The sequence below is a fragment of the Crocodylus porosus genome, unplaced genomic scaffold (assembly GCF_001723895.1).
Source record: "Crocodylus porosus isolate Cpor-Errol unplaced genomic scaffold, CroPor_comp1, whole genome shotgun sequence".
Lineage (NCBI taxonomy): Eukaryota > Metazoa > Chordata > Crocodylia > Crocodylidae > Crocodylus > Crocodylus porosus.
Window position 1 is genome coordinate 19,137,858 of NW_017728913.1, and position 18,099 is coordinate 19,155,956.

General features: G+C 43.0%; 1 long non-coding RNA gene across 1 annotated transcript in view; it reads right to left on the minus strand.

Moving 5' to 3' along the window:
• Positions 1-10,249: 10,249 nt before the first annotated feature.
• LOC109309815 overlaps positions 10,250-18,099 on the minus strand; it is a 12,848-nt gene continuing 4,998 nt past the window's right edge. The window contains exons 2-3 of the long non-coding RNA XR_002101058.1: positions 13,694-13,697; positions 10,250-10,260 (exon numbers count right to left, since the gene is read on the minus strand). This is a non-coding gene — a long non-coding RNA (uncharacterized LOC109309815). The remainder of the gene's footprint in view (positions 10,261-13,693; positions 13,698-18,099) is intronic.

An 18,099-nucleotide genomic window follows, 5' to 3' on the forward strand; every position in this document is an offset into this window, starting at 1 on the left:
GTGGAGGAAGCATTTAACAAATGTTACTCTCAGATCAATTCACTCAGACAACTGCATGCACGGGTGCACAAATGCACACACTCACACACACACACACCCTCGCACACTGAGTACCATCTGCTAGAGTTATAAAAACAGCAAATGTAAGAATACTAAAGTAGAAATATTTCTTTATTAAAGAAGTTTGGAAAAAGAAAACAGCCCCAACAGTTGATACTTATGTAGAATGGTTGTTGTGATTTTTTTTTATGGTTTCATTCAGATTCAGGCAACTGGGATATGGGTGAAAGGATTACCTTTGTGTTTATTTCTGTTCAGCTGATGGACTGTGCTAGCTGGCTAAGATTGCTCATTTGCAGATGTGAAGTGGTAGGTGTTGCACACTGCTGATCTTTTGTCCTTCTGCAGCCAGCTGGGAGGACAGAAGAGGCACAAGCCTACTGGTATATGACTGCACTGCAGTAAACATACCTGAGCTAAGTTTAAACTAGCTAGATGAGGTACTGCTGGCTGTGTAACCATAGTAGCACAAAGCTCTTTGAAAGCTAACTGCCTGAGTATTTACTTAGATTTTCAGGAGTGTTTTGCAGCTTGCATTGAGTTCTGTGCTGCTGTGGATACACTACTAGCTATACCTGAGCTAACTATTTTGGACAGCTCTATACGAGCTGCAATCACAGAAATATCCTTTTCCAAGCAGGTGGCATTAGAGAACATAGACAGCTGTGGCAGACCATAGTCCTAAAGGGAGAGCTAATATATTAATATGGACCAATACTATGAAGGGCTCTAAACAAGTGATGTGCAACTCATGAATGATGTGTGCCTCTGGAGGCTGGTGAGGCATGGCGACCACTGACAGGTGGCAATGGCAGCAGTGGGGACTTGGTGGCAGCGAGTGGGGAGCTCCCACAGACAGCTGTGGTGGTGTCAGTGGAGGGGGGTGGTGAGCGCCGACCACTGGTCAGCAACCACCTGCAGACATCGCTGGCAGTGTCAGCAGCAGCCAGCAGCAATCGGGGTGTCAGCGGTGAGGGGGGCAAATGGCGGCTGCCCACAGGTGCCACCAGCAGCATCGGAGGCGCTTCTGTCATGGGGTGCACCGCCAGTCTCAGGGAGTGCACGTGTACCCATGTGCACCTCCTACGAATCGCCAATGGTGCAACTCAAACTGTAATAAGAGCAAGGTGTGCTATTCAGTACAGGGATTTGTTCTGGTCAGATGTAAACCCTTAGTGCTTTTGCAACCAGGAAACTGGATTGCACATGCAGACACATTCACAGAAGTTTGGGGCTGGAAGGGACCTTGTGAGATCATTGGGTCCAGCCCCCCCTGCCTTGGGCAGAAAAGACTGCTGGCATCAAATAACTCTAGCTGAGTGTATGTCCAGTCTCCTTTTGAAGATCTCCAGGGTAGGTGCTTGCACCGCCCCCACTGGAAGTCTATTCCAGAGTCTGGTCACATGAACTGTGAAGAAGTTTTTCCTTATATCTGGTCTGAAACCTTCTTCTAGGAGTTTATGACTGTTGCTCCTGGTTTCCCCCTGGGGCACACTGGTGAATAGTTGGTTGCCTACCTCCTGATGCTTTCTTTTTTAATAGAGTGGGTCAATAAAGAATTATTGTGTGCCACTGGGCTTGCCCAAATAAGTCACATGTTTATATTGTACACACCTGTTAAAATATTCTAGCAAAGACCTAAAACTGGACTCTGTATTCAGTAGGGAATCAATGCTGTGGTTGCTAAGCAGATGGGTTTCTGCATTTGTTACAAGTTTTTGCTTTGACAGGGTATGTGGCTGTATTCCCAGGAATGAGAAGTTCTGATAATAAAGTTTGGCTGCCAGCACGGTAGCTGCTGAAGGGAGAGGAAAGAGATCCAATCAGACTGCAAATGCCTTCAGTCAGACAGCAAATGATCAGGAGACAGCAGAGAAAAGGCCTCCTTCTAACAAGAGGGGAGAGCATAATCATTAGTTGTGTATGGAATATACCAACAACCCTGCCCACTAATGTGGGGAAGGTAGGAGGAAGCGTTCTCCCTCACTCATGATTCATGCACATGTAGGGTGGCCACCTGTCCTAATTGGGTGGGATAGTCCCAAAATGCAAAGATCATGTCCTGGTCCTGGGCTGAAGGACTCCAAGACAACATTTTTCCTGGATTCCCTTTGACACAGTCAAACCATAGTAACTATTGTCTCAGTATTGTTTGCAGGAATCCAGGTTTTCCATTCACTGCAGAAAAGCATGGAAAAATGCAGATTTTCTCCTGGGAAGGAAAAAAAAACATGGAAAATGGTGGGTTTCCTCTTGCAGGCTGGCTGAGTACCAGCCTGCAAAGGCTGCTTGGGGCTGGGGGGAGTGGGACACAGGGGGCACCACATGAACGTGTATACATGCACACATGTATATGGCCAGCAATACAGCCAAATAGTGGTGGAGAACAGCTCCCCCAGCTGCCTGCAGGTAAGTCTATGGAGGCCAGGGGGCATAGGTAATGTGAGGGAGGGGCAGAGGGGGCATATCAAGACTCCCAAGTTCAGGAAAGGAGTGGGGCAGAGTTAGCGGCTGGGGCTCAGGCCAGGACTGGGGGCATTGCCTAGACAGAGTGGTGCATGGGGCCCAGGGCTTGAGAGGGAGTGTGCAGCTATGAGGTCTGGTTGGGGAATGGGATGCAGCATGGGCAGCTCATCCAGGGGGTGGGGAGGGACTGACTCCCTGCCACTGCATGCACTCCCAGGGAGAGGGGCATGGGGAAGCATGTGACCTCCCCAGATTTGTGTGTGGGGTAGGGGTAGATACAGACTGCCTGCTGCAGGGTTGGGGCTCCCCACCCTGCTGCCCTCCCTCCCAGGGCCTCTGCAGTCCAGGGGGTGAGACCTGGTGCAGGAGGGTGGAGCAGGATTGTGAGCTTGGTGTCCCACTTTTGCATTTTGAAAAGCTGATCACCCTAAGGGCATGTGACAGAGTGCACTGTTCTGATTTCCTGCTGAGCAGTCCAAATAAACTAAAGTGACCACATGACTAATGCATTGAATGGAACTGAGGTTAAACCGAAGTGTTTTTGGAAATCCCACCCTAGCTACTTGTATTTATTTTTATTTCAAATGCTCCTAAGAATGTGTCAGGATAGTGCATGAACTATACAGCTTCTATGAAATCCTGGTCCAACTGAAGTAAATGGGAGTTTTCACATAAGACTGGGGTTTCATCTTTCAACATTAATGGGAGCGCAGCTAGGTTAACACAAAGCACTTTAAAAAAAATCTCACCCATAATGGACACTGCGTCTTGAGTAAAGGTTAGGAATTCTCATATTAGAGTCCTGTTTCAGGCAGTGATTCCCCCTGTGGCCTCAGACTTTTATCTGTTCTGACTCATTGTGCCACATCTATAAACTGGTACTAGTCAATTCTCTCACAGGAATATTGTAGGGATTATTAAGTAATTAAGAAATTATAATTCCTAATGTCTATGCAATCCTAATGTCTACGAAGTAATACTAGCAAAATTTATTAACACAATTGTACATGGAAAAACAGACTATCTGTTTTCTTCCACGCTTTTTGTGTATGTTACAAAATTCAAAAAGAAATATCCCATTTGTACAGTATATCACAATGGGTGCATCTACACAAGACATTGTCACCATGGCATCGTCAGGCGTGAACCGTGACACTATTGTGCAGTAGCAACAAGCTACTGCACAATAGCAGTTAAAAATAATGATGTGACAATGGGACTGTGCAGTAATGCCATTTAATATCAGCAAGCAATAAATGACTGTGCAGTAATAACTGTGCAGTCTGCTGCACATATAGACACACCCAGTGTGTACTGTATAATCACTTTAAAACTCTTAAAACCATTAAAAATTTTAAACCAGCAGTGCGTGACATTTATCCTAGGTGTTTTTAATTGGCTAGGGGCTGCTTTTACCACCAGGGTTAGCTAGATTTGTCAAAGCTGTTGATAACGGGGAGCAAACTTTATTTTCCTGTAGTTTAAGGGTTAAAGTTTAAAGCATGAAACTTAATTTAGAAGGTCAGTAAATCTAAAAAATTATCAATAAGCAGGTGTATCACCTTAATCTGAAGGCATACAAAAAAACTTTTAAAATACATAACCCAGTTCAGAGCACTTGCAGTGTGCTTTTATGAAGAGAGTTCCCCTCCTTCCTGTAAGTAAGGTTTGTGTGAATTTCTGTACTCAATCATATCTGCTCTGTTACAGTTTGTAGCTACCAGACAAGTGTAATCCTTCCCCTGATGGACACACTGTTTTCTTTTCACCCTTACCTTGTCTTTTCAGAGCTGGAATGAAGCACAATTCTTTGACAAGTAGGAAAATGTTTCTCTCTTCTGCACTGTTCCTTACAGACATCTCTAAGCAGTAGAACCATTCATGATGCTGGTTTAGTCCATCATTATCCATCCATCAATGAATGAATTCCATTCTCTCTGGGATCAACTCAGCAGGCGTTGAAGTTCTTTTGCAAGATATTAGATGTATGCAAAACTCACTAATTGCAGCAGGGCCAACAGGTCAGAATCTTGCAAATCAACTGCAGCATGTTGCATGACTGAGACTTTTATGAATAGTTCTGTTCAAATATGGTTGAGACTATTGACTCAGCATACTGAACTTTGCATATAAAATTAAATCAACATGGATAAGGGATCTTTGCATTACGGGTGAAGTGAATCAATATTTATAGTCCAAACAAGGCTTATATAACACTTAAATCCTGCATAAACCTTCAAAATAGTGTTTAACTGGGATACTGGCCTTCTGCTGGTCCCCTGCATGCTGATGTGAATTTCATGACAGGAGTTTAATCAAGCAAATACTTATTGGTACCAGTAGGAGTTAAGAGTAAGCATACTGTATCAGTGTGAAAGGAGATTCTAAAATATAATTCCACCATTGTGTCTTTTGATGCCTGATGTTGTGATTGCTTAGCTTGTCGATCTCCCACTAAAGTCATGGGAGCTCTATGCATGAAAGTACCTCTACATGGAGCTCTTAAATTATAAGGAATTTACAATAAAGATGCTATTTTGCACTTAATATTATAGCTATCTATAAATTATGATGTTATTTAGACCCAGACACAGTGGGGTGTGGGGCCCAAGGCAAATCAGCCTGTACGGGGCCCCCTTAACACTGTTTAGGGCTGTGGTACCGTGGGGTGGTCCCTGTGCTTCTTCCGTGGCATGAGGCTGAGTCGCCAGCTCCAGGCAGTAGGGGTGTGTGAAATGGGACATATTCAATTCAGATTTGGATTTGGCCCAAACTGGGGACAGTGATTTGATTCATTGATTCAGATCACTGTCCCAGATTTGAGTCAGCCAAATCTGAATCTGAAGATTTGATGCTGATTTGGCCATAGACACAGCTTTACATGTTTTTTCTACATACTTTGAGGTACCATGAATCCTGCAATGGTGGGGTGGATGGAGCATCCTATAGAAGGATGGCGGGGTGCTGCATGCTTGGCGGCAAACCCGGAACCGGACTGGAAGTCCTTTTGGTCCACTTCTGGGTCTGCCACTGAGCACACTGGGAGGCCCTCCTGTGCCCCCCTGGCTCGGCAATCAGCTGCGGAGGGACCCCAGGTGCCCCCCCAGACCCAGAAGGCACCACTCATCATGCCAGGGGGGCACAGGTTGCCCCCCTGCGCACTCCCTGCGCGCTCCCTGGCAGACCCGCAAGTGGACCAGAAATGCTTCTGGTCTACTTCCAGGTCTGCTGCCAAGTGCACTGGGGAGCCCCCCATGCTTCTGTGGAACATGGCATCTGCCCCAGTATCTCAGCATTCACAAGCCACCTGGTACCTTAAGGTATGTAGAAAAAAACCCATCTAAACCTGTGTCTATGTCTAAATCATTGAATCTTTCCAAATCTCTCTGAATCAATTCGAAGGATTCTGATTTGATTAAGAGAAATTAAAGGGTCTCCTGATTCGATTCGGATTTGAAATTTCAGCCACTGAATTGGGCCTAATCTATGCTGAATCGAATCAGAGACTGAAACTTCACACACCCCTACCAGGCGGGCCCTGTGGGAGGAGCCATGGCCACTCCACCTGGCTCTGCAGGGCTCCCCTAAAGCACAGAGCCCAGGGGGTTGCCCTGATTTGTCTCACCCTAGGGACAGCTCTGATGTTATTTAATGTGTAAAATGTAAGAACCCTTATAAGCATATACATCTTCATGTTCATATTGTCTGGGAACCAAGAGTCTCTTCATGCCCATTCCCTAGAGCACACATATTACTCTCCCTTCCATGAAAGGGAGTCATTTCACTTGGGTCAATATTGCCACTTTTAATTAATGTAAAAGGTGGGGCTTCCATAAGAGGCGAGACTCTAGAGGCTAGGTCTATTCAGTTTAGAAAAGAGATGCTTGAGGGGGGACATGATAAGGGTTTACAGTGATAAAGAAAAAGTAAATAGGGATTTATTATTTACTGGGTGCATCTACACATGTGCTTAACTGTGCAGTAAACTAATTTGCCTGCTGTCTAGCCACATGGCTCCACTCTTTGGGCACTCTCATGCCCCAGCCAGCACCAATGCCACCTGATGCCACCACCTGGAGCCTGAAGCTGACTCCCCCAAGCCTGCTGCCAGCCTGGGACTGCTCTGCTCAAACTGCTGTAGTACTGGGTGCACGTGAAGATGCTGCACCCAGGAACTGCTGATTCCAGTGCTAACTGCATCAGAGTTTATAGAGGTGCACTAATTGCATCCACTCTCTCTCACAATACATGAACTAAGGGCTACAAAATGAAACTAGTAATATTAAGTTTAAAACTAACAAAAAGGAAAGTTTTTTTCACACAGCATGTAAAAAGTGTGGAACTCATTCCTGCTAGATGTTGTGGAAGATGATTGTTTAGCAAGATTCAAAAAATATTGGACAAATTCTTGGAGAAAAAATTATAACAATTGAGCATGGGAGTTAGAGATACAGCCTATGAATTAGAACTGCCTAAATCTTAAATGGCCAAGGGTCCTAGTCAGAGAGGTACAGTGGAAAAAAACCCTGGTCATACTCAGTTCACTTTCCATTTCAGTATCCACTCTCTGCTCCTGTGGAACACAGGACACAGGGAAAGATGGATCTCTGGTCTGATCCAGTAAACAGCAATTCTTATGTCCTTAAAAGTTTTGAAACTTAACTAGAAAGTCTGACAGAACCAATACAGATCTCTTTTTCAATCAAGCTGTGAAGCTGAAAATACATTACTTTTGACATCAAGAGATAGGATTGTACATTAGAATTTAAGATAGGATTTCCCAATCTGGTGTACCAATGACTAAGGCTTCTTTTAGCTGTATACTCTACTAATGCATCATTTCTTTCAAATAGTGTTTGACTTCAAAGTGAACATGCCCTCTCACTAACAGTCTGGATCTCTATTGCAAATTATTGAATGGTAGGAAATTAACGTTTGAGTAAAGGAGCATGGGGAAAAAGAAGAAAAAATCCCAGATACTGTAGAATAAAATGTATTCTGTTAATTTACTTTGACAACTGCAACTTGCTTTCAATTTTGTAATATTACATAATGTGTAAGTCAAAGTAATGTAGTATATTTTGTAAACATAATCTTATCTCAGCATCCACTTTTACATTTTTCCTGAATGATTCAGAAATACCACCAATATTTTTTCCACTAAATAAGGAATTGCCCCATGAAGAACATCTCATTGGTCAAGTAAAAACAGCCTTACAAAGAAAGTGTTTTATGCATACAGCAAAAATGAGCATCTTCTGGGGGAAAAAAAGAACCTTCGACAAAGGTTAGATCAAGCAGAGAAAGCAAGATTTGGCCAAAGGTCCTATTGCAAAATTTAATCAATCTTTGGGGATAGGAGACTTAGCTATTATAGCAATGAGCACAGTTTAGCACTTAAATTAAGAAAAACTAGGAGTTTGCTTGTAAGAAGTTAGCTCTGAGGAGTTTGCTTATAAAGCGAAAACACCCTGAAATGGATGTTGAAATTAAGTTCATATTGTAATGGGCTCTGTTAAACAAATATGGATGACAATTAGTAATTTACCCTTTGTTCACATTCTTGAAAGGGCTCTATTGTTAAGAGAATTCAGAAAGCCTTGTCATGAAAATATCAACACAGCACTTTAGTATTCAGCACTAACTTTATCTTATGTCCATTAAAATTAATTGTAGCTTTGTCACAGACTTTTTAGGAAAAGATCAGGCTAATATTTTTTGGATGTCATTATTTACCCACATGACTGAGTGAAAAATCAAGTTTAGATTTACTGCTGTCCTGCAGCAGTTCTTTCTAACCCAGCTTTGATGCACTGTCTTCTCCAATAGAGCAACCAGGCTCAAATGATAGAAGTGGCCTACCAGTTTTTCCTTTCCGCAGAATCAACCAGAAAGTTTTTAGGGAGGCAGGGCAACTGCAAGCCTCATTTTGGTCAGAAAATGAAGAGAAACGTGCAACTATAAGTTAAAAATGTTGTTTTCAATTATAAATCAGTACTTATTCTATAAGGGGGAGGGGAATAAGCTAAATAAAACAACCTGGCAGCAAACAATCCTAGTGATCTTGTGTGCCTTCTGTACAGACACATTTACACTGGGAAAGCTCAGATGCCTTCACTAGGTTGACCACCTTTTCAAAATGTAGAAGCAGGACAGTGAGACTCCCTGCTACACTCTGTCCTCCCATGCTGGGTCCTGCCCAGTGCAGCCAGGGGGGAAGCTCTAAGCCCACAGCACGCATCTGCCCCTACAATGCAATTAAGTCTGAGGGGAGCACACGCCCCCCACATTCTCTTCTCCACCAGGATGCATGCAGCAGTGGGGAGCCAGCCCTCCTGCTGCCTCCAGCATGATCTGCCCATGGCTCTTTCCTGCTCCCCAGCTGGGCCCCATTTTTGTTGTGATTTAATATTCAGTAAACATTATATGCCTTCAATAAATTTAAGGAAAGATGAGTTGTTATGCTGCGGGAAAATGAAATGAATCTTTATGTAACCATTAATAGACAGAACATTTATATGTTTTTAAAGATATCAACTCTAGCACATGCCTCCTGATATAGCTGTTTCAAAGCTGGTTGAGGTATGGTCTGAATTGCCATCCTAAAGTCAACCTCATCTCATCCTTTCTGTAACATACAGATTTCTGGCTGCAGACTAGAAACATTTATTTTCAACAGGAAACAATAAATCTACTTAAAAGCAGTATCACACTGTCCTCTACCTAAGGGTATACCTTAAAACAGTCTGGAGATTGAAATTAGCACAGATGGCAACAGCTTGTATACTGAGTGTGGAATCTCTTTGGAAGCATATAATTGGCTGCCCATGGAATTTAAGCAGACAGAGTGGTTGTTATTTATGTTGCCTAGCTGATCCCTCTCTTAGTATGTGTGTGTATATTGGTCCATATCAATATAAAATCATGATGGAATGTCCCTGTTTTCCAGGTATTTGGGGACTGGATGAACAATGATGTGTATATATAACAAAGGTAACGTTTATATTATTCCACTTAAGTTTTTCCCTTTATAGTCCTAGGCAAGGAAGGATGCAGAAGAGGTGCAGTGGCACAGCTGCCTTGCCCCCACCCTTCCCCCTTTCTGACCCTGCCTCAGAAACAGCAGCCAGGTCTTTTTTAATTCCTCCAAGCAGGGAAGAACTGCCCACACTTCCTTTCTCTCTGTCCTCAGAGACATGTCACCTTTTTTTCCTTTCCTTTCTCCCCTCCCTGCCTGGTCTACCTGGGAGTTTCTCCCAGCCTAGGAGCAGACACAGGGAGGGGAAACCTGTTTGCTGCCACTGCTGTCCTGGGCTGAGCCCAGACCCTGAGCAGCCCAGCTGAAGTTGGGTAGAAGCAGCTCTTGAGCTCCTCCAACCCCCAGGGCAGTGGGATCAGTGGCAGCAGCCAATGGGAGAGGTAGGGAAGGAGAGGGGAGGAGATGTGTCTCTGAGCAGGCCAGAGGGGCATGGAATTTTCATCCAGTTTTGAGGACCCTGATTGCTGCTCCTGCAGCATGGTCTGCCCACCCCAGTGTGAGGAGAGGGGGATGGAGAGGGGACAAAGGCTCAAAGCAGGGGGTGCAGTTCCAGTCTCTGCTCCTGTACCACGCCTTTGCAGAATCCTGGATTTGCTTCTGGTCCCAGAAATAGGAGAAAGCCAAGTTAGGAAAAAAGTCATAGTGATTCAGGACCTCTAGGAAAAAGAACTTGCTGTTGAATGTGAGTCATTTCCCTGATCATACAAGCACTGGAATATTATTGGGATTTCTTTGCAGTTAATCTCTATAATATATATAACGTAAATTTAAAAGCAAAATGACTAGTTAAAATGTACATTCTTATTTTCTTTTGTTAGTACAGAAGAATTCATGATACATCAGTCTAGATTTAGTTACATTTGCCATTTGTGATGATCTTGACCTGAGTTTGCGAAATATACTTTGCTTAAACTTTGTAGTCCTTATATTCATTTTTGTATACTCTTTTTGATTGTTACACCACATATATTTCTACTGAATTAGAAGTAGGTAACTGCCCTCTGCTGTTCAATGCAATACCTACAGCTGTTGCCACATGATCAAAAATACGTATTTCTTTTAGTTTTTAATTACATTTCCCACTAATATAATTAATTATAGATTTGTACATGTTTATCATTTATATAAAGTAAAAAAATAAGATCAATTAAAATAATCTGTTTTGATACAGATTTATCCCAAGTATTTTTCCTTGGTCTCCTTAGCCAAAAAAATGGACATATTCAGATCTTTTCTCCCTGATCTCCTGAGACAACTGATTCTTTACACAATTGATCATACCCATGGGTTGCCAAATTTAAGGAATTACTCAAGGGCTGATTTACTCACATTTCTGTTGGAAATCACTGGATATTTAGTTATTTGGTATTTCTGAGTACCAGGACAGAATTATGTAAATACTGCAAAAGGTATCCTGAGAATAACTATTTGAATTCTTCAATATATTATTTGCTCTCATTACATTTGATCTGCTTTTCTCTTTGCTTTCTATGAGCAAGTGTGTGACCAAGTTCTGAAATTACAGAAAAGGATCATAGGTCTGGAAGGAACCTCCTGTTTCATCAAGTCCAGTCCCCTATGTTGGCAGACCATTATTCGTTCAAGTTTACATACTCCAACCCCTGTCACAGAACACAGCTTCAAAGCTCCCTATGAATAAAAACCCTGCAAGATGCCACAGATAAGGAACAAAGGAGGCAAGGGAATTATCAGTGCCTTGCCACTGCAATGGGAGGGAGTTGTTATGTCAATATACGATTCTAGGAAGAGGCCTACACCTCATGCTACAAAGGAGTCTAATAGAAATATATGGTCCTTGCCAATCTGACCTGAGGAAAACTTCTTTCTCATCCCAAATCTAGAGATTAGTACATGTATGTTACTAAGTGCATAGTGAAAACCCTTGAAATAGGCACCTGAATGGTTTTTAAGTATCAGCAGGATCCTGGCCCAATTTCTTCAATGCTTCATAGGAAGATGGAGAAAAGACACCACACAGAAATAAAATAACAAATTCACAGAGAAAAAATTCCTTCCTGGCATATCATCTATGCTTTACCAGGCACTTCTACTTAGGTTCCACTTAGGCACTTAGGTTTTCTTTCATTCCTTCCACAGGGATGTCAAGTACTTGAATCCACAGATGACATGCACCGATTACTTTTCCAGAAACATCCCTATCCAATGATACTACCCTTTCCATAGACTTGTTTAGCTCAATCTTGAAGCATTTTAGCTTCTTTAAACCTACTTTTTTTAGAAAATCATTCCAAAACTCCAGTCTTTTTCTAACTGAATACTCCTAAAAAAGTAATACTTAAACTTACTTGTAGAATACTTATGAAAATAAGTTGTTAAAACTACTTTTTCTGACTAATTGTAGCAAAAACCTGATTATTAGAGTTATAGTCATGCATACAAGGACAAGCAACAAAGTCAGGATATGCTCAAGTAGGAGAGGGAACCCTATCAAGGCCAACTTTATAAAATGGATTAGGTCAGTCAAGGAAATTACTTATCTTTCAATTAATAAATCTCTTCTAATGAACCGAAAAGGATAAGAATAGTGCAAGTTTCTGAATCATTTGTAATAAACTGTAGCAGCTTTCATACAATCTGTAAATTTGATCTGACACTATATAGAAATTCTATATAGAAATGGGTCCCCTTTAATGAATTATTCATTTATAAAAAAAGGTTTGTATGCCCACTGAAAGTTATCAGGCAGGAGATGAATGACTGAACACAGATTGAAAATCTTATCACATCTTGATGGTACCTTGGGAGGGCCAGGAACTGAACTGCAGTGAAAGGATCTCAGCAGGAGTATATTGTTGGTTACTGAAGGAAAACAAGAGAAAACATGTACTGGGTGGACGGAAATATTCTCCCCTCTCTTTCCCATTTCTGTTGGCACTTACCAGTTATTCTGTCTGAATATACTAAGACACCAATAACTCATTAAATACAGTATAACTTGTCCCCTTCATCTGCCCTCTCCCAGCTGCTAAGTACTATCCACAATGCCAGATTTGCACTCTGCTTAATGTATATTTTTATAATATAAATTGGCACTCTCTCAAGCTCTCCAGTAGCAGATGTGTAAGCACCTCATTTATACCAAAATATTTAATAGAAATATGCAGCCTCTCCCAGGCTCCCTTCCAGTTTCTGTCACTGCTTCTCACTGATTTTAACTGTCTGCTTCAGAACAGGACAAAACAAGGGCCTTCAGCAGGAATATTTCACCTGAAATAAACAATCTGATATGTTCAGCATGGGCACAGACTATAACGAGCTAGTGAGAGGGGAGAAGTAGGGTTGTGTTTTAATGGAAATCTGCAGGGGTTTATTTCATCTTTCCATGTTTGAATGAGACAAGCAGCTCACTGAAGCTCTTTTTCTCATTTAAACCTGAGAATCTCATAGAAAAGTAAGGCTGCAAGAGATCTCAGGAGGTCATTGGGTTCAACTTTCTGCCCAGGATAAGTGCCCCCCTATCTAAACCATCCTAGATAAATAGGACATCTACCCAGCACTTAAAAACTTCCAATGATGGAGAGTCCCCAGCTTCTGCTAGTAATCTATTCCAGTACTTAACTGTTCTCCTAGGTAGAAAATTCTTTCTAGTATCCAATGAAAATCTCCCTTGTGCTATTTCAGCCTACTGTTTTTTGTGTCATTCCCCCATGGGCATACAGAATAATTGATTAACATCCTCTTTATAACAGTCTTTTTGTATTAAAAGAGAGCTGTCAAATCCTTCCTCTATCTTCTCTTCTCCAGATTAAATTATCCCAACTTCAGTGTAGGGAAGAGTGGGTGCGTCTACACGTGATGCCAGAGCGAAGTAGCTTCCGCGGGCAAAAGCTGTGACACTGTCGCTAAGTCGCCATAGCAACATACTCCCTTGGTATAGCATATTGCTACAGCAACACAGCTAAAAATAACCGTGTGCCACCAACATGCTGCAGTACGGGCTGTTACTGTGCCATCATTTGGCACTTCAAAAAGGAAGTACTAAATGACGGCACAGTAACGATGACACTATAGGCGCACGTGTAGACCCTCCCAGCAAGTCTAAAAAATGAACTTAAGCTTCTAAAATAGTATGTAGGCAGACTTTACATGCCTAAATCCACCATTGTGATCTAGGAAAAGAATACTCAGTCCTAGAAGTGTGCAAATGTAGGCACCTCACTGTTTGACTGGAAAGTTCCCCAGCTGTCAATATCTCTGCCTCTGTGCATGTCCAGAGCTGTCCCAGACTAAGCTTCCGGCCACTGCGCAGCACACAGGAAAGCCCACTGAGTAGCTTGATAGGCAGGCATGATCAAAGCATGCCTAACATACACAGTAGAATTAGGTCCCTCAGAAAAAGCAGCTGTGATTACTTTCTTTTTATAATGCTGCTGCTACTGCAGCCCCATACTTCTCAGATAAAAGTGTAATTGTTATTTACTCAAGAAATAGGAGATCTGAACTCAATGCCCTCCTCATCATAGCCACATCTGCCACTTTACTCAAGACTGCCCTAAAAAGCAGGCTAAAGGGAAGAAGGCTGAGGAGGGAGCACTCACCCCATCCACCACCATCTGTTAAAACTATAACACTGATGGAGAAAATGCAAGACTTAAAGAGACCAAGAAGAGCAAGGAGAAAAGGGGACACGCGTGGGAGAAAGGAGGCCTGGATTCTGGTTCTTGCTCTAAGGATTATTTTTGGTTTGTGTCGAATATAACATTAAGAAACAGCTCTTAATGCAGGATCCCCATTATAGGTGTGTACCCTGACTGCTCAGCTACAGTCATACATATCCATGCTACAAGTAGAATCACAAAAAATGCCACCTACACAGCTAGAAAGCTATCATGTAGATGCACCAAGGGAAAGAGAATTACACCGTATGTTCTTTAGTGGTTCTAACCCTGTACTAATGTAGCATAATCTTTAAGATTAGAAATGCAAAATCACTTGCCCTGATTGTGTATGTGTGACAGCTTGCTTTACTGTAGAAAGTATCAACTTGAATGCCATTGCCCCTCCCATATGTTCATACAAAGATCCATGTTCTAATTTAGTCCATCGACCTTTAAGTACCCAATCTCTAACTGTAGTGCATACTCAGCTGATCCAAGTGAAGTTTATGCCAAAGAAGATAAATTGCAGCAAGGGAAGTGTAGGTTAGATATTAGGGAAACTTTCTCATTAAGGTATTAAGGTATTAAAACACTGGAACAGGTTACATAGAATCTCCATTCTTGGAGGTTTTTAAGAATTAGCTAGACAAAGCCTTGGCTGGGATGTTATAATTAGGGATGATCCTGCTTTGAGCAGGGGGTTGGACTAGATGACCTCCTGAGGTCCCTTCCAGACCTAATTTTCTATTATTCTATGCTAATAACGTAAAGGCGTCTCAAGTGCTTATTGTCACAGCTCTTTCCTTGCTCCTCTCAGGCCAGGTGCAGACATTACATTTTTCTGATTTAAGTGGTTGGAAACCAGTGTATACCCATAATGGAACAGAAGCTCAGACCACATAGAGCAGAAGTTTGGACCACCAATTTAAAAACAGTGGAACACAGTCTAACAAAGACCTGGATGGATGTAGTATCAGACATTACCAATTTAGGTTAAACTGGTGTATCAAACTTTAGTACCAGATCCCCTTCTGACTCAAGGTAGGTCACAGTTCCCTGGCACCCCAAGCTGATTTGTGGGCCCCTCCCTAAACCGCTATTACCTGGTGGCACACTAGCCTCTGCCAGCTCAGCTGTCAGCTGCAAGCTGGCAGAGGGAGGAAAGGAGCATCTGTAGCTCAGGGATTTTCTATCTTTATACAATGTCCCTAGGCAGTGGGGGCAGGCTTCATGTGGGGTGGGGTATGGGCCCTTGGGGGCTGTAGGCAGCAGGCTCAAAGTGCAATTCCTGCAATCATGATTCCTGAAGTTTTGCCAAATACCCGCTGCCGCCACCTGCAGTTTCCGAGGGCTATGGGGGGCGCCTGGTCCTTCTTTTTGTGGAGCGGCCCCCCACCCCCAAGAATACACGGTTGCTGCTTCTGTGGAAGTGGGGGAGAGAAGGTCTCCAGTCCTGCTCCCTGTGCCAGCTTGTGCAGGACTCGAGTTGGACATGGTGGAGCAGGTGTAGGCAGGAGGTGCAGCACCTGGGTGGAAGAGGGAGTGGCTGGCCCTAGCCCCAGCCTGAGCTGGGGAGGCCACAGGGTGGGCAGTCACCCCGATCTGGCTGGCCAGCACAGCTCCTCTCCCCAGCCTCAGCCCCCCACAAGTGCCCAGCTCTCAGCAGCAATGGGGGGTTGCCCTTCAATGAAGCGCTCCTGCCCTGGCTGCCCAGTGTGGGCCTGCTAGGTTACCCAGTGCATCTGGCCAGTTGCCACTGGTGCTGAGCTCCAGTGGGATGTGACAGGTGGCGCAGACAGCTTGTGTCAGGTGTTGGGGATGGGAGCACCCCGTAGAAGAAAGGATTGAGCCCCTCAGAACCTGATCCTTCCTTCTAAAGAGCCAAGGCACTCCTGACTGGGCTGTCCCCTGCACCAAGCCCTGGACTTTCAGGGGGGCCCCACGGGGGTCACCATATCATGCCTGGCCAGTGGCAGCAGTAACAGCATGCCTGGTGGCCCCCTCTGGTGCTCTCCTGGGGGCCTGAGGCTGGGAAGGCAGAGGGAGGGGTCCATAGTGGCAGTTGGGGATTGGGCGGATTGTACCTAGCAGCCAACCGGGGTAGTCCCCATTTGGCTGCACTCAGCAAACTCCAGCATGCTAGGAGGCATATGGGAGCACACCCCATCTTCTGGCCTGGGCAAGTTCAGGCATTTGCATGCCTTCCCCCACTGAAGGGTGAACATTCATTGCATTCACTCCTGATACAATCTACACAGCTTAGAGAAACCCACATAGATTGGATTGATGCTGCCTCGGTCTTTTTAAATGTCTGTACTTTGCCTCAGGGTCTCCTTTGGGAAAGAGATAGTTGAATCCTTTTCAGGGCACAGCGCTGCTGTATAAATTTGTGGAACCCATGACACTATTTACTCCCTATGCACTTGATCAAGGGCATGTAGTGTTGAAGACACAGCACCTTCTTCCCCCACCTGCCACCTTAGCTACACAGCGCTATGCCATGGGATATGAGAATAAAAGCTTTCTTCCCTTTGTATTCATAATAAGTCTAGATAATACTGAGCTCCTGTTTTGGAAGCATTAACTCTAGAAATCAAATTATTTTACTTTTAGTGTATTTTAGTTCTGTTTACTGACTTGCCTGGCTGCTATACTGGATTTACAAAATGGGAACCAGAACTCAGCAGCTGTTTATTCTTCTGATAGCAACTGTATAATTGTCATTTTAAAATACTCTTTTTGTGGAAGCAGGATTTGCCTAGCAGTGCAAGGGGAATCATTTCAGACAAACTGAGCTATAGTAGCTAAGAATTTTACATAATAATTTTCTGGCTTCAATACAGTATAGTTTGTTAACATATTTAGTATAATTTCATCTGAGCAACACTGCAGATATAATTAAGGGGACTCGTTCATTCACCTGATGTTCTGTAGTTTACAGTTAAAGAAAATACTTTGGGGTCTAATATTTCCTAGAGACAAAGACATTTCTAACTGGATTAGATATATGATTTATGTAATCCAGAATCAGGCATTTGACAGTTAAGGGGTAATTCGTCCGAAGGGGAATTTTTTTTCTAAGTGCAATCTTATATCCTGATAAATCACAGCTTATATTACATATCTAAAAATGTCATTTTTTACTTCCTAATACAACAGTAACATTTTCGTTATCCATAAAAATGCCGTCTGTTACTAACATTTTGACGTAAGTGATCACTTCTGGCAGCAAGTTCCACAGCTTAAGCATGCATTGTTTTTCCTTTTATCATTTTCAGTTTAATAGAAAGTCAGTTACATGATAAGAAGGAACAAATAGTCATCCCTAATTTATCTTCTCTGTGCAGTCATTGATTTGTCGTCTTCTAACATATTATCTTATTTGTCTCCCCTCTAAACTCATCAGTCTGATTCTTTTGGATCTGCATATACAGAATTTTTACTCTGTCTCTTATCATTTAGTACCCATCTTCAAACAGCTACTTCAGTACAAAGGGTCAGATTAGATTACTTTTAATCCATGGCTTAACCCATGGCTTTGTGCGTACAGCATATTTTATTGATCTAAATCTCTTTGATTTCCCAACTCCCTTGGGTAGCAGAAAGGGACCTAGAACTGCTGCTTCCTGGCCTAATACATGGGAGGACTCCCCTTTTCCTCTGTCATCTGGTACTTACTACCGATTGGGCTTGCAGTCTTCCAGACGTGCACATGGAGCTCCATACCTGCCCAGCTTGAGTGTAATCTACTGAGCATGATTATACATCTACACTGCATGTGACATGGATTGCTAAGTGTGCATAAGTGCCAGAAATGGCAGTTACATGGTTGGGTAACTGCCACGTGGACATCTAAACTGTACATGTCTACACCCAGGCTTAATATTTGTGTAT